Below are 22,868 nucleotides of genomic sequence, written 5' to 3' on the forward strand. Positions count from 1 at the left end.
GCACGGCTGAGAGCAAAGGGGTCTTTCTGACATAGCTGCTTTCCGACACTCTCTCCAGCAGTGCACAATGCTGGTTGGAAAAAGGCGTGCAGTCTATCGCCTCCTAAGCACGTGGACGCTCAATCATTTGGGACTCAGCCCAGTTGCTTCAGGGGAAGATGTAGGCACTTCGTCTGAGCCGGGTTGGCAAGGTGGAATTGCGGCAGAAGCAGGAGTCCTAAAGCTGCGAGTTAAGGGCTGGGAAGAAATGCCATTTGAGCTGCCATTGTATGAGAAGTTCCCCGGTCTGCTGTAACAGGACTGTGGAAAGCGAGTTGTTTGTCAGCTTGCTATAGAGCTGGAGGCAGGACAGTTAATTGCTTTCCTCCAATTGAAGGATGAAGGCAGTGCTTTGTGCCTTCCACCTCTAGAGCAATGGAGGGCACGGCTGAGAGCAAAGGGCCCTTTCTGACAGAGGTGCATTCTGACGCTCTCTGAACCAGTGCACAAAGGCGGTTGGTAAAAAGCCAATTGTCTGCTCCTGCTAAGCATGTGGAAGCACAATTATGTGGGCTTCGCCCCCGTTGCTTAAGGGGAACATGTAGGCATTTCGTCTGAGCCGGGTTGGCAAGGTGGAACTGTGGCAGAAGCACAAGTCCTAAAGCGGCCACTTAAGCCCTGGGAAGAAATGCCATTTGAGCTGCCTATGTATGAGAGTTTCCTCGTATGCTGTAACAGCACTGTGGAAAGCGAGTTCTTTCTCAGCTTCCTAAAGAGCTGGAGGCAAGACAGTTTATGGCTTGTCTCCCCTTGAAGGATGGAGGCAGTGTTTTGTGCCTTCCACCTCCACAGCAATGGAGGGCGCAGCTGAGAGTAAAGGGGTCTTTCTGCCATTGGTGCTTTCTGACACTCTCCCAACCATTGCACTTCGTGGTTAGTTAAAAGCCTATCGTCTCTCTCCTCCTCAGCATGTGGAACCACAATCATATGGGCCTCATCCCCATTGCTCAAGGGGAAGATGTAGGCATTTCTTCTGAGCCTGGTTTGCACGGGCGAAATGTGCAGGATGCAATGTACCATACTGGCGAGTGAAGTGCTGAAAGGAAACGGCGTTCAGCCTCCTTTGTACGAGATGTTCCCAGGACGCAGAAAGAGCACTGTGGAAAGGGAGATTTATCTCCACTTCCTAAAGAGCTGGAAGCAGGAAAAGATGTGGTTTGTGTCCCATTGAGGGGTGGATCCAGAACCAGTGCCTTGTGCCTTCCACCTCTAGAGCAATGGAGGGGATGGCTGAGAGCAATGGGGCCTTTCTGACATAGCTGCTTTCCGACGCTCTCTAAGCAGTGTAAAATGGTGGTTGGAAAAAGGCATGCAGTTTATCGCCTCCTAAGCATGTGGATGCTCAATCAGTTGGGAATCAGCACAGTTGCTTCAGGGGAAGATGTAGGCATTTCGTCTGAGCCGGGTTGGCAAGCTGGAAATGCGGCAGAAGCAGATGTTGCAGATTGGTGAGTTAAGGGCTGAAAAGACACGGTGTTCAGCTGCCTTTGTATGAGACGTTCCCAGGACGCTGTAAGAGCACTGTGGAATGCGAGTGCTTTCCCAGCTTCCTAAAGAGCTGGAAGCAGGACAGTTGATGGCTTGTCTCCAATTGAATAATGGAGGCAGTGCTTTGTGCCTTCCACCTCTAGAGCAATGGAGAGCACGGCTGAGAGCAAAGGCCCTTTCTGACATAGGTGCATTCTGACACTCTCTGACCCAGTGCACAATGGCGGTTTGTAAAAAGCCTATTGTCTGCTCCTGCTAAGCATGCGGAAGGAAAGTCTTCTGGGCCTCGTACCCGTTGCTGAATGGGAAGATGTAGACATTTCATCTGAGCCGGGTTGGCAAGGTGGAAATGTGGCAGGAGCAGAAGTTCCAAATCTGCGAGTTAAGCGCTGAAAAGAAATGGCAGAGCAGCTGCCTTTGTATGAGATGTTGCCAGGACACAGAAAGAGCACTGTTGAAAGCGAGTTCTTTCTCAGCTTCCTAAAGAGACGGAAGGAAGATGGTCTGTGGCTTGTCGCCACTTGAGGGGGGGGAGCCAGTGCATTGTGCATTCCACGTCTAGAGCAATGAAGGGCACGGCTGAGAGCAAAGGGGTCTTTCTGACATAGCTGCTTTCCGACACTCTCTCCAGCAGTGCACAATGGTGGTTGGAAAAAGGCGTGCAGTCTATCGCCTCCTAAGCTCTTGGACGCTCAATCATTTGGGACTCAGCCCAGTTGCTTCAGGTTAAGGTGTAGGCATTTCGTCTGAGCCGGGTTGGCAAGGTGGAAATCCGGAAGAAGCAGGAGTCCTAAAGCTGCGAGTTAAGGGCTGGGAAGAAATGCCATTTGAGCTGCCTTTTTATGAGAAGTTGCCCGGTGTGCTATAACAGGACTGTGGAAAGCGAGTTGTTTGTCAGCTTCCTAAAGAGCTGGAGGCAAGACAGTTGATGGCTTGTCTCCAATTGAAGGATGGAGGCAGTGCTTTGTGCCTTCCACCTCTAGAGCAATGGAGGGCACGGCTGAGAGCAAAGGGCCCTTTCTGACAGAGGTGCATTCTGACACTCTCTGAACCAGTGCACAAAGGCGGTTGGTAAAAAGCCAATTGTCTGCTCCTGCTAAGCATGTGGAAGCACAATCATGTGGGCTTCGCCCCCGTTGCTTAAGGGTAAGATGTAGGCATTTCGCCTAGAGCCGGGTTGGCAAGGTGGAACTGTGGCAGAAGCCGAAGTCCTAAAGCGGCCAGTTAAGCCCTGGGAAGAAATGGCATTTGAGCTGCCTCGGTATGAGAGTTTCCTCGTATGCTGTAACAGCACTGTGGAAACCGAGTTCTTTCTCAGCTTCCTAAAGAGCTGGAGGCAAGACAGTTTATGGCTTGTCTCCCCTTGAAGGATGGAGGCAGTGCTTTGTGCCTTCCACCTCTACAGCAATGTAGGGCGCGGCTGAGAGTAAAGGGGTCTTTCTGCCATTGGTGCTTTCTGACACTCTCCCAACCATTGCAATTCGTGGTTAGTTAAAAGCCTATCGTGTCTCTCCTCCTCAGCATGTGGAACCACAATCATATGGGCCTCATCCCCATTGCTCAAGGGGAAGATGTAGGCATTTCGTCTGAGCCGGGTTGGCAAGGTGGAAACGTGCAGGATGCAGATGACCCAGACTGGCGAGTGAAGTGCTGAAAAGAAACGGCGTTCAGCCTCCTTTGTATGAGATGTTCCCAGGACGCTGAAAGAGCACTGTGGAAAGGGAGATTTTTCTCCACTTCCTAAAGAGCTGGAAGCAGGACAAGATGTGGTTTGTCTCCCATTGAGGGGTGGATCCAGAACCAGTGCCCTGTGCCTTCCACCTCGAGAGCAATGGAGGGCATGGCTGAGAGCAAAGGGGCCTTTCTGACATACCTGCTTTCCGACGCTCTCTAAGCAGTGTAAAATGGTGGTTGGAAAAAGGCATGCAGTTTATCGCCTCCTAAGCATGTGGATGCTCAATCATTAGGGAATCAGCACAGTTGCTTCAGGGGAAGATGTAGGCATTTCGTCTGAGCCGGGTTGGCAAGGTGGAAATGCGGCAGAAGCAGATGTTGCAGATTGGTGAGTTAAGGGCTGAAAAGACACGGTGTTCAGCTGCCTTTGTATGAGACGTTCCCAGGACTCTGTAAGAGCACTGTGGAATGCGAGTGCTTTCCCAGCTTCCTAAAGAGCTGGAAGCAGGACAGTTGATGGCTTGTCTCCAATTGAAGGATGGAGGCAGTGCTTTGTGCCTTCCAGCTCTAGAGCAATGGAGGGCACGGCTGAGAGCAAAGGGCCCTTTCTGACATAGGTGCATTCAGACACTCTCTGACCCAGTGCACAATGGCAATTTGTAAAAAGCCTATTGTCTGCTCCTGCTAAGCATGCAGAAGCACAGTCATCTGGGCCTCGTCCCCGTTGCTGAAGGGGAAGATGTAGACATTTCGTCTGAGCCGGGTTGGCAAGGTGGAAATGTGGCGGGAGCAGAAGTTCCAAATCTGCCAATTAAGCGCTGAAAAGAAATGGCATAGCAGCTGCCTTTTTATGAGATGTTGCCAGGACACAGAAAGAGCACTGTTGAAAGCGAGTTCTTTCTCAGCTTCCTAAAGAGACGGAAGGAAGATGGTCTGTGGCTTGTCGCCACTTGAGGGGGGGAGAGCCAGTGCATTGTGCATTCCACATCTAGAGCAATGAAGGGCACGGCTGAAGAGCAAAGGGGTCTTTCTGACATAGCTGCTTTCCGACACTCTCTCCAGCAGTGCACAATGGTGGTTGGAAAAAGGCGTGCAGTCTATCGGCTCCTAAGCACGTGGACGCTCAATCATTTGGGACTCAGCCCAGTTGCTTCAGGGGAAGATGTAGGCGTTTCGTCTGAGCCGGGTTGGCAAGGTGGAACTGTGGCAGAAGCACAAGTCCTAAAGCGGCCAGTTAAGCCCTGGGAAGAAATGGCATTTGAGCTGCCTCGGTATGAGAGTTTCCTCGTATGCTGTAACAGCCCTGTGGAAAGCCAATTCTTTCTCAGCTTCCTAAAGAGCTGGAGGAAAGACAGTTTATGGCCTGTCTCCCATTGAAGGATGGAGGCAGTGCTTTGTGCCTTCCACCTCTACAGCAATGGAGGGCACGGCTGATAGTAAAGGGGTCTTTCTGCCATTGGTGCTTTCGGACACTCTCGCAACCATTGCACTTCGTGGTTAGTTAAAAGCCTATTGTGTCTCTACTCCTCAGCATGTGGAACCACAATCATATGGGCCTCATCCCCATTGCTCAAGGGGAAGATGTAGGCATTTCGTCTTAGCCGGGTTGGCAAGGTAGAAACGTGCAGGATGCAGATGTTCCAGACTGGCGAGTGAAGTGCTGAAAAGAAAGGGCGTTCAGCCTCCTTTGTAGGAGATGTTCCCAGGACGCTGAAAGAGCACTGTGGAAAGGGAGTTTTTTCTCCACTTCCTAAAGAGCTGGAAGCAGGACAAGATGTGGTTTGTCTCCCATTGAGGGGTGGATCCAGAACCAGTGCCTTGTGCCTTCCACCTCGAGAGCAATGGAGGGCATGGCTGAGAGCAAAGGGGCCTTTCTGACATACCAGCTTTCCGACGCTCTCTAAGCACTGTAAAATGGTGGTTGTAAAAAGGCATGCAGTTTATCACCTCCTAAGCATGTGGATGCTCAATCATTTGGGAATCAGCACAGTCGCTTCAGGGGAAGATGTAGGCATTTCGTCTGAGCTGGGTTGGCAAGGTGGAAATGCGGCAGAAGCAGATGTTGCAGATTGGTGAGTTAAGGGCTGAAAAGACACGGTGTTCAGCTGCCTCTTTATGAGACGTTCCCAGGACGCTGTAAGAGAACTGTGGAATGCGAGTGCTTTCCCAGCTTCCTAAAGAGCTGGAAGCAGGACAGTTGCTGGCTTGTCTCCAATTGAAGGATGGAGGCAGTGCTTTGTGACTTCCACCTCTAGAGCAATGGAGGGCACGGCTGAGAGCAAAGGGCCCTTTCTGACATAGGTGCATTCTGCCACTCTCTGACCCAGTTCACAATGGCGGTTTGTAAAAAGCCTATTGTCTGCTCCTGCTAAGCATGCGGAAGCACAGTCATCTGGGCCTCGTCCCCGTTGCTGAAGGGGAAGATGTAGACATTTCGTCTGAGCTGGGTTGGCAAAGTGGATATGTGGCAGGAGCATAAGTTCCAAATCTGCGAATTAAGCACTGAAAAGAAATGGCATATCAGCTGCCTTTGTACGAGATGTTGCCAGGACACTGAAAGAGCACTGTTGAAAGCGAGTTCTTGCTCAGCTTCCTAAAGAGATGGAAGGAAGATGGTCTTTGGCTTGTCGCCCTTTGGGGGCGGGAACCAGTGCATTGTGCATTCCACGTCTAGAGCAATGAAGGGCACGGCTGAGAGCAAAGGGGTCTTTCTGACATAGCTGCTTTCCGACACTCTCTCCAGCAGTGCACAATGCTGGTTGGAAAAAGGCGTGCAGTCTATCACCTCCTAAGCACGTGGACGCTCAATCATTTGGGACTCAGCCCAGTTGCTTCAGGGGAAGATGTAGGCATTTCGTCTTAGCCGGGTTGGCAAGGTGGAATTGCGGCAGAAGCAGGAGTCCTAAAGCTGCGAATTAAGGGCTGGGAAGAAATACCATTTGAGCTGCCTTTGTAAGAGAGGTTCCTGGTATGCTGTAACTAGACTTTGGAAAGCGAGTTGTTTGGCAGCTTCCTAAAGAGCTGGAGGCAAGACAGTTTATGGCTTGTCTCCCATTGAAGGATGCAGGCAGTGCTTTGTGCCTTCCACCTCTAAAGCAATGGAGGGCATGGCTGAGAGCAAAGGGGGCTTTCTGCCACAGGTGCTTTCTGATCCCCTGCAGGGGTGGTGCCAGTGCCTTGTGCCTCCTGCCTGTAGAGGAATTGATGCCACGGCCGAGAGTAAAGGGCCTTTCTGACATTGGTGCTTTCTGACACTCCCCCAACCATTGCTCAAAGGCGGTTTGTTCAAAGCCTATTGTGTGTCTCCTCCTCAACATGTGGAACCACAATCATCCGGGCCTTGTCCCCATTGCTCAAGGGGAAGATGTAGGCATTTCTTCTGAGCCGGGTTGGCAAGGTGGAGATGCGGCAGAAGCGGATGTTGCAGATTGGCGAGTTAAGGGCTGAAAAGACACGGCGTTCAGCTGCCTTGGTATGAGATGTTCCCAGGACGCTGTAAGAGCACTGTGGAATGCGAGTGCTTTCCCAGCTTCCTAAAGAGCTGGAAGCAGGAGAGTTGCTGGCTTGTCTCCAATTGAAGGATGGAGGCAGTGCTTTGTGCCTTTCACCTCTAGAGCAATGGAGGGCACGGCTGAGAGCAAAGGGCCCTTTCTGACATGGTGCTTTCTGACACTCCCCCAACCATTGCTCAAGGGCGGTTGGTTAAAAGCCTATTGTCTCTCTCCTACTAAGCAGGTGAAACCACAATCATTCGGGCCTCGTCCCCATTGCTTAAGGGGAAGTTGTAGGCATTTCGTCTGAGCCGGGTTGACAAGGGGGAAATGTGGCACATGCAGATGTTCCAGATCGGCGAGTGAAGTGCTGCAAGAAACGGCATTCAGTTGCCTTTGTATGAGATGTTCACTGGACGCTCTAAGAGCACTATGGAATGCGAGCTCTTTCTCAGCGTCCTAAAGAGCTGGACACAAGAAGGTGTGTGGTTCGTCTGCCATTGAGGGGTGGAGCCAGAGGCAGTGCATTGAGCCTTCCTCCTCTAGAGCAATTCAGGGCATGGCTGAGATCAAAGGGACCTTTCTGACATAGGTGCTTTCTGACACTCTCTCCACCAGTGCACAATCGTGATTGTAAAAAGCCTGTCTCTCTCCTCTTAAGCATGTGGAAGCACAGTCATATGGGCCTCGTCCCCGTTGCTGAAGGGGAAGATGTAGGCATTTCGTCGCAGCCCGGATGGCAAGGTAGAAATGTGGCAGAAACAGAAGTTCCAAATCGGCAAGTTAAGGGCTGAAAAGAAACGGCGTTTCAGCTGCCTTTGTATGAGATGTTCCCTGGACTCTGTAAGATCACTGTTGAAAGCGAGTTCCTTCTCAGCTTCCTAAAGAGATGGAAGCAAGGTGGTCTGTGGCTTGTCCCCCCTTGAGGGGGGGAGCCAGTGCATTGTGCATTCCACGTCTAGAGCAATGAAGGGCACGGCTGAGAGCAAAGGGGTCTTTCTGACATAGCTGCTTTCCGACACTCTCTCCAGCAGTGCACAATGGTGGTTGGAAAAAGGCGTGCAGTCTATCGCCTCCTAAGCACGTGGACGCTCAATCATTTGGGACTCAGCCCAGTTGCTTCAGGGGAAGATGTAGGCATTTCGTCTGAGCCGTGTTGGCAAGGTGCAATTGTGGCAGAAGCAGAAGTTCTAAAGTGGCGAGTTAAGGGCTGGCAAGAAAGGCCGTTTTACCTGCATTTCTATGACACTTTCCCCAGATGTGGTTCCCGGGAGTCGAGCAGGTGTTTCCAGAATGCTCAGCAGGTGGTTCCAGTCTTTCACGGAAGTGGTCTGTGGCGTCCAGCACGTGGTTCTGGCATATCTGAGGGGCGGTTCCGGGATGAATGGCAGGTTATTCCAGAGTGTCAGCAAGTGGTTCTGGCATAGCCGGCAGGTGATTTTGGTGTATCCAGCAGATGGTTCCAGCGAGTCGAGCATGTGGTTCCAGCGTGCTCGTAAGGTGGTTCAGGCATGTCCGAAAGGTGGTTCCGGTTACTCCGGGAGGTGGTTCCGGCGTGTCCGGCACGTTTTTCAGGCACGTCTGAGGGGTGGTTCTGGCATGCACGGCAGGTGATTCCGGAGTGTCCGCCAAGTGGTTCCCTCGTAGCTGGCAGGTGGTTCAGGCGGGTCCAGCAGGTGGTTCTGGGGAGTGGATCAGGTGGTTCTGGCATGCTCGGCAGGTGCTTCTGGCGTCTCCTGCACGTGGTTCTGGTACGCATGAGAGGTTGTTCCGGCACGCCAGGCAGGTGATTTTGGAGTGTCCGGCAAGTGGTTCTGACATAGCCGGCAGCTGATTTTGGCATGTCCGGCAGGTGGCTCCAGAGAGTCGAGCAGGTTGTTCCGGCATGCTCAGCAGGTGGTTCCGGCGGGTCCGGCAGGTGGTTCTGGTCTGTCCAGTAGGTGGTTCTGGCGTGTCCGGCACGTGCTTCCGGCACGTCTGAGAGGGGGTTCTGGCATGACCGGCGGGTGATTCAATAGAGTCGGCCACGTGGTTCTGGCCTAGCCGGCAGGTGATTTTGTCATCTTTGGCAGGTGGTTCGTGCGAGTCGAGCAGGAGGTTCCAGCGTGCTCGGCAGGTGCATCCAGTGTCTCTGGCACGTGTTTCTGGCACGTCTGAGAGGTGGTTCTGGCATGCCCGACAGGTGATCCCGGAGTGTCCGGCAAGTGGTTCTGGCATAGCCAGCAGGTGATTTTGGCCTGTCCGGCAGATGATTTTGATGTGTCCGGCAGGTGTTTCAGGTGAGCTGATCATGTGGTTCCGGTGTTCTCGGCAGGTGATTCCGGCGTGTCCGGCCGGTGGTTCCGGTCTGTCCGGTAGTGGGTCCCGGCGTGTGCCGCACATGGTTCTGCTTTGTCTGAGAGGTGGGGCCCGCATGCCCAGCAGGTGATTCCGGACTCTCCGCCACGTGGTTCTGGCACATCTGAGTGGTGGTACTGGCATGCCTGGCAGGTGATCCCGGAGACTCCTCCATGTGGTTCTGGCCTAGACCGCAGGTGATTTTGGCGTGTCCAGCACGTGGATCCGGCATGCTCGTCAGGTGGTTCGGGCAGGTACGGTAGGTGGTTCCGGTATGTCCGAGAGATGTTTCCGGCGTGTCTGGCACGTGGTTCCGGCACGTCTGACAGGTGGTTCAGGCATGTCCGGCAGGTGATTCCGATTGTCCACCAAGTGGTTCTTGGGTAGCCGGCAGGTGATTCTGGCGTGTCCCACAGGTGGTTCTGACGATTCAAGCAGGTGCTTCCGGCTAGCTCGGCAGGTGCTTCTGGCGCCTCTGACACTTGACTTCGGCACAGTTGAGAGGTGGGTCCGGCGTTTCTGGCAGCTGATTCCAGAAAGTCCAGCAAGTGGTTCTGGCACAGCCAGCAGGTGATTTTTGCGTGTCCGGCAGGTGGTTCCGTTGTGTCCGGTAGGTGGTACCGGCGTCTCTGGAACATGGTTCTGGCAAGTCTGAGAGGTTGTGTCAGCATGCCCTTCACGTGATTCCGGCTGGTCCGCCAAGTGGTTCTGGTGTAGCAGGCTGGTGATTTTGGCATGTCCGGCAGGTGGGACCGGTGAGTCAAGCAGGTGGTTCTGGCGAGTGTTTCCTGTGTTTCCAGTCTGTCCGGGAGATGGTTCCGGCCTGGCCGGCACGTGCTTCTGGCACTTCTGAGAGGTTGTGCTGGCATGCCCGGCAGGTTATTCTGGAGTGTCCGCCAAGTGGCCCTGGCATAGCCGGCATGTGATTTTGGCGTGTCCGGCAGGCGGTTCTGTGGAGTGGAGCAGGTGGTTCTGTCATACTCTGCAGGTGGTACCGGCGTGTCCGGAACTTGTTTTGGCAAGTCTGAGAGGTGGATCCGGCATGCACGACAGGTGATTCCGGAGTGTCCGGGATGTGGTTCTGGCACCTCTGAGAGGTGGTTCTGGCATGCCCGACAGGTGATTCTGGAGTGTCCGTCGAGTGGTTCTGGCGTACCTGGCAGGTGATTTTGGCGTGTCCGGCAGGTGTTTCTTGCGAGTCGAGCAGGTGGCTCAGGCATGCGCAGCAGGTGCTTCGGTGTGTCCGGCACGTGATTCTGGTGTGTCTGAGAGCTGGTTCTGGCATGTCTGGCAGATGATTCCGGAGTGTTCGCCAAGTGGTTCTGGCATAGGCGGCAGGTGATTTTGGCGTGTCAGGTAGTTGGTTCCGGCGAGTCGAGCAGGTGGTTCCGGCGTGCTCGGCAGGTGGTTCAGGCGGGACAGGCAGGTGGTTTTGGTCTGTTGGGGTGTGGTTCCGGCATCTGAGGCACATGGTTCTGCCACGTCTGAGAGGTGGTTCTGGACGGCCCGACAGGTGTTTCCGGAGTGTCTGCCAAGTGGTTCTGGTGGAGCTGACAGGTGATGTTGGCGTGACCGGCAGGTGGTTCCAGCAAGCCCGGCAGGTGATTCCGAAGTGTTCACCAACTGGTTGTGGCATAGCCGGCACGTGATTTTGGTGTGTCAGGCAGGTGGCTGTGGCGAGTCGAGCAGGTGGTTCCGGCGTGCACGGCAGGTGACTCCGGAGTGTTCGCCAAATGGTTCTGGCGTTGCCGGCAGGTGATTTTGCATGTCCCGCGGTGGTTCCGGCGAGTCGAGCCGGTGGTTCCAGCGTGTCCGGAAGGTGGTTCCGGTCTGTCCGGCAGGTGGTTCTGGGGTGTATGGCACGATGTTCTGGCACGTCTGAGAGGTTGTGTCGGCATGCCCTTCATGTGATTCCAGCTTGTCCGCCAAGTGGTTCTGGTGTAGCGGGCAGGTGATTTTGGCATGTCCGGCAGGTGGGACCGGTGAGTCAAGCAGGTGGTTCCTGTGAGTGTTTCCTTGGTTCTGGTCTGTCTGGCAGGTGGTTCCGGTCTGTCCGGGAGATGGTTCCGGCCTGTTCGGCACGTGCTTCTGGCACTTCTGAGAGGTTGTGCTGGCATGTCCGACAAGTGATTCTGGAGTGTCTGCCAAGTGGTTCTGGCGTAGCCAGCAAGTGATTTTGGCGTGTCCGGCTGGTGGTTCTGTGGAGTGGATCAGGAACTTCCAGCATTCTCGGCAGGTGCTTCCGCCGTCTCCGGCATGTGGTTGTGGCACCTCTGAGAGGTGGTTCCGGCATGCCCGGCAGGTGATTCTGGACTGTCCGACAAGTGGTTCTGGCGTAGCCAACAGGTGATTTTGCATGTCCGGCGTTGGTTCCGGCTGGTCGAGCTGGTGGTTCCAGCGTGCTCGACCGTTGGTTCAGGCAGGTCCGGCAGGTGGTACCGGTCTGTCTGGCAGGTGGTTCTGTGGTGTCAGGCACAAGGTTCTGGCACGTCTGAGAGGCTGTGCTGGCATGCCCCTCACGTGATTCTGGCTTGTCCCCCAAGTGGTTCTGGTGTAGCCGGCAGGTGATTTTGGCGTGTCCGGCAGCTGGTTCTGGGGAGTGGATCAGGAACTTACGGCATTCTCGGCAGGTGCTTCCGCTGTCTCCGGCATGTGGTTGTGGCACCACTGAGAGGTGGTTCCAACATGCCCAACAGGTGATTCTGGAGTGTCCGACAAGTGCCTGTGGCATAGCCGGCAGGTGAGTTTGGCGTGTCTGGCAGGTGGTTCTGGCGAGTCAAGCAGGTGGTCCCGGCGTGTCCGGCAGGTGATTCCGGTTTGTCCTGGAGGTGGTTCCGGAGTATCTGCCAAGTGGTTCTGGCGTAGCCGGCAGGTGATTTTGGCGTGTCTGGCAGGTGGTTCTGGCGAGTCGAGCAGATGGTTCCGGCATGCTCGGCAGGTGCTTCAGGGGTCATTGGCACATGGTTCTGGCATGTGTGAGAGGTGGTTCCAGCATGCGTGGCAGGTGGTTCCGGGTTGTCCTGAAGATGCTTCTGGTCTGTCCGGGAGCTGGTTCCAGCACGGCCGGCATGTGGTTCTGGCACGTCTGTGAGGCGCTTCAGGCGTGCCCGGCAGGTGATACCTGGGTGTCCGCCAAGTGGTTCTGGCGTCACCGGCAGCTTATTTTGGTGTGTCCAGCAGGTCTTTCCTGCTTTTTGGGCTCGTGGCTCTGGCTTGTAAGACAGATGCTTGTGGCATTTCTGGCCCCCGTTCTTTCATACTCCTCAGCTGGTTTCAGTGTTTCTGGCTCCTGTTTGTGGCATATCCAACAGGTATTTACAATGTGTCTGGCATGTCGTTGTGCTATGTTTGGAATCTGGTTCCGTCATGTCATTGTGTGCGGCTGGCATGTTGAAGAGATGGTTCTGCAGTGTCAGAATGGCTGTTCCACTGTGTCCGGCAGGTGGTTACAGGTGGTTCCGGCATGCAACGTGGGTGCTTCTGGTATGCCTGTTGGGTCATACTGGCATGAATGTGTGGCCCTTTGAGAGTGTGCAGAGGGTGTTTTTGGTATGTCTCCTGGGGTTTTCTGGCACATAAGGGGCATGATTCCTTTTTATACGTCAGGTGAGTTTGTTCTCAGCTTCCTAAAGAGATGGAAGGAAGATGGTCTGTGGCTTGTGGCCCCTTGAGGGGTGGAGCCAATGCATTGTGCATTCCAATCTAGAGCAATGGAGGGCATGGCTGAGGGCAAAAGGGTCTTTCTGACATAGCTGCATTCTGACGCTCTCTCCACCAGTGCACAATGGTGTTTGGAAAAAGGCTTACAGTCTATCGCCTCCTGAGCAGGTGGATGCTAAATCATTTGGGACTCAGCCCAGTTGCTTCAGGGGAAGATGTAGGCATTTCGTCTGAGCCGGATTGGGAAGGTAGAACTGCGGCAGAAGCCAAAGTCATAAAGCGGCGAGTTAAGCGCTGGGAAGAAATGGCATTTGAGCTGACTTTGTATGAGAGTTTCCTCGTATGCTGTACAGCACTGTGGAAAGCGAGTTCTTTTCAGCTTCCTAAAGAGCTGGAGGCAAGACAGTTTATGGCTTGTCTCCCATTGAAGGAAAGAGGCAGTGCTTTGTGCTTTCCACCTGCAGAGCAATGGAGGGCATGGCTGAGAGCCCAGGGGGCTTTCTGCCATTGGTGCTTTCTGATACCCTTCAGGGGTGGTGCCAGTGCCTTGTGCCTCCTACCTCTAGAGGAATGGAGGGCAAGACCAAGAGTAAAGGGACTCTCTGAAATTGGTGGTTTCTGACACTGCCCCAACCATTGCTCATGGACGGTTGGTTAAAAGCCTATTGTCTGTCTCCTCCTCAGCATGTGGAACCACAATCATCCAGGCCTCGTCCCCATTGCTCAAGGGGCAGATGTAGGCATTTCGTCTGAGCTGGGTGGGCAAGGTGGAAATGCAGCAGAAGCAGATGTTGCAGATTGGCGAGTTAAGGGCTGAAAAGACACGGTGTTCAGGTGCCTTTGTATGAGATGTTCCCAGGATGCTGCAAGAGCACTGTGGAATGGGGGTGCTTTCCCAGCTTCCTAAAGAGCTGGAAGCAGGACAGTTTATGGCTTGTCTCCAATTGAAGGATGGAGGCAGTGCTTTGTGCCTTCCACCTCTAGAGCAATGGAGGGCACGGCTGAGAGCAAAGGGTCCTTTCTGACATAGGTGCATTCTGACACTCTCTGACCCAGTGAACAATGGCAGTTTGTAAAAAGCCTATTGTCTGCTCCTGCTAAGCATGTGGAAGCACAATCATCTGGGCCTCGTGCCCGCTGCTGGAGGGGAAGATGTAGGCATTTTGTCTGAGCCTGGTTGGCAAGGTGGAAATCTGGAAGAAGCAGAACTTCCAAATCGGTGAGTTAAGCGCTGAAAAGAAACGGCATATCAGGTGCCTTTGTATGAGATGTTGCCAGGACACAGAAAGAGCACTGTTGAAAAGGAGTTCTTTCTCAGCTATTAGAAGAGATGGAAGGATGATGGTCTGTGGCTTGTCGCCCCTTGAGGGGTGGAGCCAGTGCATTGTGCATTCCACGTCTAGAGCAATGGAGGGCACGGCTGCCTGCAAAGGGGTCTTTCTGACACAGCTGCTTTCTGACACTCTGTCCACCAGTGCACAATTGTTGTTGGAAAAAGGCATACAGTCTATCACCTCCTAAGCATGTGGACGCACAATCATTTGGGACTCAGCCGAGTTGCTTCAGGGGAAGATGTAGTCATTTCGTCTGAGCCGGGTTGGCAAGGTGGAATTGCAGCAGAAGTCCTAAAGCGGCAAGTTAAGCGCTGGGAAGAAATGGCATTTGAACTGCCTTTGTATGAGAGTTTCCTCGTATGCTGTAACAGCACTGTGGAAAGCGAGTTCTTTCTCAGCTTCCTAGAGAGCTGGAAGGAAGACATTTTATATCTTGTCTCAAATTGAAGGATGGAGGCAGTGCTTTGTGCCTTCCACCTCTAGAGCAATGGAGGGCACGGCTGAGAGCAAAGGGCCCTTTCTGACATAGGTGCATTCTGACACTCTCTGCACCAGTGCACAATGGCAGTTTGTAAAAAGCCTATTGTCTGCTCCTGCTAAGCATGTGGAAGCACAATCATTTGGGGCTCGTTCCTGTTGCCGAAGGGGAAGATATAGGCATTTCGTCTGAGCCGGGTTGGCAAGGTGGAAATTTGGCAGAAGCAGAAATTCCAAATCAGCGAGTTAAGCGCAGAAAACAAACAGCATATCAGCTGCCTTTGTATGAGATGTTGCCAGGACACAGAATGAGCACTGTAGAGAGCGAGTTCTTTCTCAGCTTCCTAAAGAGATGGAAGGAAGATGGTCTGTGTCTTGTCACCCCTTGGGGGTGGAGCACGTGCATTGAGCATTCCACGTCTACAGCAATGGAGGGCACGTCTGAGAGCAAAGGGGTCTTTCTGACATAGCTGCTTTCCGACACTCTCTCCAGCAGTGCACAATGGTGGTTGGAAAAAGGCGTGCAGTCCATTGCCTGCTAAAAACGTGAACTCTAAATCATTTGGGACTCAGCCCAGTTGCTTCAGGAGAAGGTGTAGGCATTTCACCTGAGCCGGGTTGGAAAGGTGGAATTGTGGCAGAAGCAGAAGTCTGAAAGCTGCGAGTTAAGGGCTGGGACAAAATGGCGTTTGAGCTGTCTTTGTATGAGAGGTTCCTGGTATGCTGTAACAGGACTGTGGAAAGCGAGTTGTTCGTCAGCTTCCTAAAGAGCTGGAGAGAAGACAGTTTATGGCTTGTCTCCCACTGAAGGATGGATGCAGTGCTTTGTGCCTTCCACCTGCAGAGCAATGGAGGTCACGGCTGAGAGTAAAGTAAATGGGTCTTTCTGCCATTGGTGCTTTCTGACACTCTCCCAACCGTTGCACTTGGTGGTTAGTTAAAAGCCTATTGTCTGTCTCCTCCTCAGCATGTGGAACCACAATCATCCGGGCCTCGTCCCAATTGCTCAAGGGGAAGATGTAGGCATTTCATCTGAGTCGGGTTGGCAAGGTGGAAATGTTCAGAATGCAGATGTTTCAGACCGGCGAGTGAAGTGCTGGAAAGAAACGTCGTTCAGCCTCCTTTGTATGAGATGTTCCCAGGACGCTGTAAGAGCACTGTGGAAAGGGAGTTTTTTCTCAGCTTCCTAAAGAGCTGGAAGCAGGACAAGATGTGGTTTGTCTCCCATTGAGGGGTGGATCCAGAGCCAGTGCCTTGTGCCTTTCACCTCCACAGCAATGGAGAGCACGGCTGAGTGCAAATGGGCCTTTCTGAGATAGCTGCTTTCCGAAACTCTCTCCAGCAGTGCAAAATGGTGGTTGGAGAAAGGTGTGCATTCTATCGCCTCCTAAGCACGTGGACGCTCAATCATATGGGAGTCAGCCCAGTTGCTTCAGCGGAAGATGCAGGCATTTCGTCTGAGCCAGGTTGGCAAGGTGGTGCTGGGTTGCTACAGAAGCAGAAGCCCTAAAGCGGCGAGTTAAGGGCTGGGAATAAATGGCGTTTGATCTGCCTTTGTATGAGAGGTTCCTGGTATGCTGTCACAGGACTGTGGAAAGCGAGTTGTTTGTCAGCTTCCTAAAGAGCTGGAGGGAAGACAGTTTATGGCTTGTCTCCCATTGAAGGACGGAGGCAGTGCTTTGAGCCTTCCACCTGGAGATCAAGGGAGGACACGGCAGAGAGCAAAGGGGACTTTCTGTCATAGGTGCTTTCTGATACCCTTCATGGGTGGTGCCAGTGCCTTGTGCCTCCTGCCTCTAGAGGAATGGAGGGCACGGCCCAGAGTAAAGGGCCTTTCTGACATTGGTGCTTTCTGACACTACGCCAACCACTGCTCATGGGCTGTTGGTTAAAAGCCTATTGTCTGTCTCCTCCTCAGCATGTGGAACCACAATCATCCGGGCCTCGTCCCCATTGCTCAAGGGGAAGATGTAGGCATTTCGTCTCGCCGGTTTGGCAAGGTGGAATTGCGGCAGAAGCAGAAATCCTAAAGCGGCGAATTAAGCATTGGGAAGAAATTGCGTTTGAGCTGCCTTTGTACCAGTGTTTCCTCATATGCTTTAACAGCACTTTGGAAAGCGAGTTCATTCTCAGCTTCCTAAAGAGCTGGAAGCAAGACAGTTTATGGCTTGTTTCCCATTGAAGGATTCAGGCAGTCCTTTCTGCCCTCCTGCTCTAGAGCAATGGAGGGCACTGCTGAGAGTAAAGGGGTCTTTCTGCCATTGGTGCTTTCTGACACTCTCCCAACCATTGCACTTCGTGGTTAGTTAAAAGCCTATTGTCTCTCTCCTCCTCAGCATGTGGAACCTCAGTCATCCGGGCCTCATCCCCATTGCTCAAGGTGAAGATATAGGCCTTTCGTCTGAGCCGGGTTGGCAAGGTGGAATTGTGGCAGAAGCAGAAGTTCTAAATTGGCGAAGTAAGGTCTGGCAAGAAAGGCCATTTGACCTTCATTTCTATGACAGTTTCTCCTTAGGATTTTCCCGGGAGCCGAGCAGGTGTTTCTGGCATTCTCGTCAGGAGGTTCGGGCATGTACGGCAGGTGGTTCCAGTGTGTCCAGGATGCGGTTCCAGCGTGTCTGGCACGTGGTTCTGGTATGTCTCAGAGGTGGTTCTGGCATGCCCGGCCGGTGATCCCGAAGAGTCCACCAAGTGATTCTGGCGTAATCGGCAGGTGATTTTTGCGTGTCTGGCAGATGGTTCTGGCGAGTCGGGCAGGTGGTTCCGGACTGCTCGGCAGGTGCATCCGGTGTCATTGGCACGTGGTTCTGGCACGTCTGAGAGGTGGTTCCGGCATGCCCGGCAGGTTATTCCGGAGTGTTCGCCATGTGTTTCTGGCGTAGCCGGCAGGTGATTTTGCATATCCGGCGGTGGTTCCGGCGGGTTGAGCCGGTGGTTCCGGCGTGTCCGGCAGGTGGCTCTGGGGTGTCCGGAACCTGGTTCTGGCACGTCTGAGATATTGTGCCGGCATACCCTTCACGTGATTGCAGCTTGTCCCGCAAGTGGTTCTGGTGTAGCCTGCAGGTGATTTTTGCATGTCCAGCAGTTGGGACCAGTGAGTCAAGCAGGTGGTTCCGGCGATTGTTTCCTGTGGTTCCGGACTGTCCGGGAGATGGTTCCGGCCTGTCCGGCACGTGCTTCTGGCACTTCTGAGAGGTTGTGCTGGCATGCCGGGCAGGTGATATCTGAGTGTCCGCCAAGTGATTCTGGTGTAGCCAGCAGGTGATTTTGCCATGTCCGACATGTGGTTCCAGTGAGTCGAGCGTGTGGTTCTGGTGTGCTCGACAGTTGGTGCAGGCAGCTCTGGCAGGTGGTTCCGGTCTGTCCGGCAGGTGGTTCCGGCGTGTCCAGCACGTCGTTCTGTCACGTCTGAGAGGTGGTTCTATCATGCCCGGCAGGTGATTCCAGAGAGTCCACCAAGTGGTTTTGGCGTAGCTGGCAGTTGATTTTGGCATATCCGGCAGGTGGTTCGGGCGAGATGTGCAGGTGGTTCCGACGTGCTCGGCAGGTGCTTCCGGCGTCTCCGGCACGTGTTTCTGGCACATCTGACAGGTGGTTTCGGCATGCCCGAAAGGTGATTCCGGTCTGTCCTGTAGGTGGTTCCGGCGTGTACGGCGCATGGTTCTGGTACATCTCAGAGGTGGTTGCGCTTGCCCAACAGGTGATTCCGGACTGTCCGCCACGTGGTTCTGGCACGTCTGAAAGGTGGTTCCAGCATGCCCAGCAGGTCATCCTGGAGAGTCCTCCAAGTGGTTCTGGCGCAGCCCGCCAGTGATTTTGGCGTGTCCGGCAAGTGGTTCCGTCGTGCTCGGCAGGTGATTCAGGCGTGGCCGGCACGTGGTTCCAGTCTGTCCAGTACGTGTTTCCAGCTTGTCCGACACGTCGTTCTGGTACGTCTGAGAGGTGGTTCCGCCATGGCTGGCAGGTGATTCTGGACTGTCCCCCAGGTGGTTCTGGCATAGCCAGCAGTTGATATTGGCCTGTCCGGCAGGTGATTCCGGCGAGTCGAGCAGGTGGTTCAGGCGTGTCTGGCAGGTGGTTCTGTTCTGTCCAATAGGTCGTTCCGGCATGTCCGGCATGTGCTTCTGGCACGTGTGAGAGGTGGTTCTGGCATGCCAGGCAGGTGATTCCGGAGTGTCGGGTAAGTGGTTCTGGTGAAGACAGCAGATCACTTTGGCGTGTCCCTCACAAGTGTCCTGCGAGTCGAGCAGGTGGTTCCGGCATGCTCGGCAGGTGGTTCCAGTCTGTCCAGGACGTGATTCCAGCGTGTCAGGCTCGTGGTTCTGTTACGTCTGAGAGGTGGTTCCTGCATGCCCGGCAGGTGATTCCGGACTGCCCGCCAGGTGGTTCCCGCATAGCCAGCTGTTGATTTTGGCCTGTCTGGCAGGTGGTTCTGGCGAGTCGAACAGGTGACTCTGGCGTACTCGGCAGGTGGTTCCGGCATGTCAGGCAGGTGGTTCCAGTCTGTCCGGTAGGTGTTTCTGACCTGTCCGGCACGTGCTTCCGGCACGTCTGAGAGGTGGTTCCGGCATGTGCGGCAGGTGATTCCGGAGTGTCCTCCAGGTGGTTCTGGCATACCCCGCCGGTGTTTCTGGTGTGTCCGGCAGGTGGCTCTGGTGAGTCGAGCAGGTGGTTCCGGCATGCACAGAAGGTGGTTCAGGCAGGTCCGGCAGGTGTTTGCAGTCTGTCCATGACCTGGTTCCGGCATGCCCGGCAGGTGATTCCGGAGTGTCCAACAAGTGGTTGTGGCGTAGCCGGCGTATGATTTTGGACTGTCAGGCAGGTGGTTCCAGCATGTCCAGAAGGTGGTTCCGGCGAGCTCGGCAGGTGAGTCCGGTCTCTCCGGCATGTGGTTGCGGCACGTCTGCGAGATGGTTCCGCCATGCCAGGCAGGTGATTCCGGACTCTGCAGCATGTGGTTCCGGCACCTCTGAGAGGTGGCTCCGGCATGCCTGGCAGGTGATTCCGGAGTGTCCGCCGAGTGGTTCTGGCGTAGCCTGCAGGTGATTTTGGCGTGTCCGGCAGGTGTTTCTTGCGTGTTGAGCAGGTGGCTCAGGCATGCTCAGCAGGTGCTTCTGGCGTCTCCGGCACTTGGTCCTGGTGTGTCTGAGATCTGGTTCTGGCATGTCCGGCAGATGATTCCGGAGTGTCCACCAAGTGGTTCTGGTATACCCGGCAGGTGATTTTCGCGTGTCAGGTAGGTGGTTCAGGATATTCGAGCAGGTGGTTCAGGCGTGCTCATGAGGTGGTTCAGGCGGGTCTGGCAGGTGGTTTCGGTGTGTTCAGGGTGTGGTTCCGGCATCTCAGTCACATTGTTCTGGCATGTCTGAGAGGTGGTTCCGCCGGCCCTACAGATGTTTCCTCAGTGTCCGCCAAGTGGTTCAGTCGTAGCCGGCAGGTGATTTGGGTGTGTCCAGCAGGTGGTTCTGGCGAGTCGAGCAGGTGGTTCCAGTGTGCTCGGCAGGTGCTTCCGGTGTCATTGGCATGTGGTTCTGGCATGTCTGAGAGGTGGTTCCGGCATGCCCAGCAGGTGATTCCGGAGTGTCCGCCAAGTGGTTCTGGCGTAGCCGGCAGGTGATTTTGCATGTCCGGCGTTGGTACCGGCGAGTCGAGCCAGTGGTTCCGGCGTGTCTGGCAGGTGGTTCTGGTCTGTCCAGCAGGTGGTTGTGGGTTGTCCGGCACGAGGTTCCGGCACGTCTGAGAGGTTTTGTCAGCATGCCCTTCAAGTGATTCCGGCTTGTACGCCAAGTGGTTCTCGTGTAGCGGGCAGGTGATTTTGGCGTGTCCAGCAGGTGTTTTTAGGGAGTGGATCAGGTGGATCCGGCATACTGGGCATGTGGTACCGGCATTTCCGCAACATGGTTCTGACAAGTCTGAGAGGTGGTTCCGGCATGCCCGACAGGTGATTCCGGAGTGTTCGCCAAGTGGTTCTGGCGTAGCCGGCAGGTGATTTTGCATGTCCGGCGGTGGTTCCAGAGAGTTGAGCCAGTGGTTCTGGCGTGTCTGGCAGGTGGTTCCGGTCTGTCCTAGATGTGGCTGTGGAGTGTCTGACGACTGGTTCTGGCGTAGCCGGCAGGTGATTTTGGCGTGTCCAGCAGGTGGTTCTGCGGAGTGGATACGGTGGTTCCGGCATGTCCGGAACATGGTTCTGGCAAGTCTGAGAGGTGGTTCCGGCATGCCCAACAGGTGATACCGGAGTGTCCGGAATGTGGTTCTGGCACCTCTGAGAGGTGGTTCCGGCATGCCCGACAGGTGATTCCGGAGTGTCCGCCGAGTGGTTCTGGCGTACCTGGCAGGTGATTTTGGCGTGTCCGGCAGGTGTTTCTTGCGAGTCGAGCAGGTGGCTCAGGCATGCGCAGCAGGTGCTTCCGGCGTGTCCGGCACGTGATTCTGGTGTGTCTGAGAGCTGGTTCTGGCATGTCCTGCAGATGATTCCTGAGTGTCCACCAAGTGGTTCTGGCATAGGCGGCAGGTGATTTTGGCGTGTCACGTAGGTGGTTCCGGCGAGTCGAGGAAGTGGTTCCGGCATGCTCGGCAGGTGGTTCAGGAGGGTCTGGCAGGTGTTTCGGTCTGTTCGGGGTGTTGTTACGGCATCTCAGGCACATGGTTCTGGCTCGTCTGAGACGTGGTTACAGCCGGCCCGACCGGTGTTTCTGGAGTGTCCGCCAAGTGGTTCTGGCCTAGCTGGCAGGTGATGAAGGTGTGACCGGCAGGTGGTTCCAGCCAGCCCGGCAGGTGATTCCGAGGTGTTCACCAACTGGTTGTGGCCTAGCCGGCAGGTGATTTTGGCATGTTTGGCAGGTGGGTCTGGCGAGTCGAGCAGGTGGTTCCAGCGTGTTCAGCAGGTCCTTCGAGTGTCATTGGCATGTGGTTCTGGCATGTTGAGAGGTGGTTCCGGCATGCCCGGCTGGTGATTCCGGAGTGTTCACCAAGTGGTTCTGGCATAGCCAGCAGGTGATTTTGGCGTGTCAGGTAGGTGGTTCCAGCGAGTCGAGCAGGTGGTTCCGGCGTGCTCGGGAGGTGGTTCAGGAGGGTCTGGCAGCTGGTTTCCTCTGTTGGGGTGTGGTTCCGGCATCTCAGGCACATGGTTCTGGCACGTCTGAGAGGTGGTTCCGGCCGGCCCGACAGGTGATTCCGGAGTGTCCGCCAAGTGGTTCTGGCGTAGCTGACACGTAATGTGGGCGTGACCGGCAGGTGGTTCCAGCCAGCCCGGCAGGTGATTCCGAAGTGTTCACCAACTGGTTGTGGCATAGCCGGCAGGTGATTTTGGCATGTCCGGCAGGTGGTTCTGGCAAGTCGAGCAGGTGGTTCCGGCATGCTCGGCAGGTGCTTCCGGTGCCATTGGCATGTGGTTCTGGCATGTCTGAGAGGTGGTTCTGGCATGCCCGGCATGTGATTCCGGAGTGATCGCCAAGTGGTTCTGGCGTAGCCGGCAGGTGATTTTGCATGTCCGGCGGTGGTTCCGGCGAGTCGAGCCAGTGGTTCCGGCGTGTCCGGCAGGTGGTTCCGGTCTGTCCTGGAGGTGTTTCTGGAGTTTCTGCTGAGTGGTTCTGGCGTAGCTGGCAGGTGATTTTGGCGTGTCCAGCAGGTGGCTCTGGGGAGTGCATCAGGTGGTTCCGGCATACTCGGCAGGTGGTACCGGCGTGTCCGGAACATGGGTCTGGCACGTCTGAGAGGTTGTGTCAGCATGCCCTTCACGTGATTCCGGCTGGTCCGCCAAGTGGTCCTGGCATAGCCGGCACGTGATTTTGGCGTGTCAGGAAGGCTGTTCTGTGGAGTGGAGCAGGTGGTTCTGTCATACTCAGCAGGTGGTACCGGCGTGTCCGGAACATGTTTCTGGCAAGTCTGAGACGTGGTTCCCCCATGCCCGACAGGTGATTCCGGAGTGTCCGGGATGTGGTTCTGGCACCTCTGAGAGTTGGTTCCGGCATGCCCGACAGGTGATTCCGGAGTGTCCGCCAAGTGGTTCTTGCGTACCTCGCAGATGATTTTGGTGTGTCCGGCAGGTGTTTCTTGCGAGTCGAGTAGGTGGCTCAGGCATGCGCAGCAGGTGCTTCCGGCGTGTCCGGCACGTGATTCTGGTGTGTCTGAGAGCTGGGTCTGGCATGTCCGGCAGATGATTCCGGAGTGTCCACCAAGTGGTTCTGGCATACGCGGCAGGTGATTTTGGCGTGTCAAGTAGGTGGTTCCGGCGAGTCGAGGAGGTGGTTCCGGCGTGCTCGGCAGGTGGTTCAGGCGGGTTTGACAGGTGGTTTCGGTCTGTGTGGGAGTGGTTCTGGCCTGCCCGGCATGTGCTTCTTGCACTTTTGAGAGGTTGTGCTGGCATGCC

The sequence above is a fragment of the Equus caballus genome, unplaced genomic scaffold, assembly GCF_041296265.1.
Source record: "Equus caballus isolate H_3958 breed thoroughbred unplaced genomic scaffold, TB-T2T haplotype1-0000019, whole genome shotgun sequence".
NCBI lineage: Eukaryota > Metazoa > Chordata > Mammalia > Perissodactyla > Equidae > Equus > Equus caballus.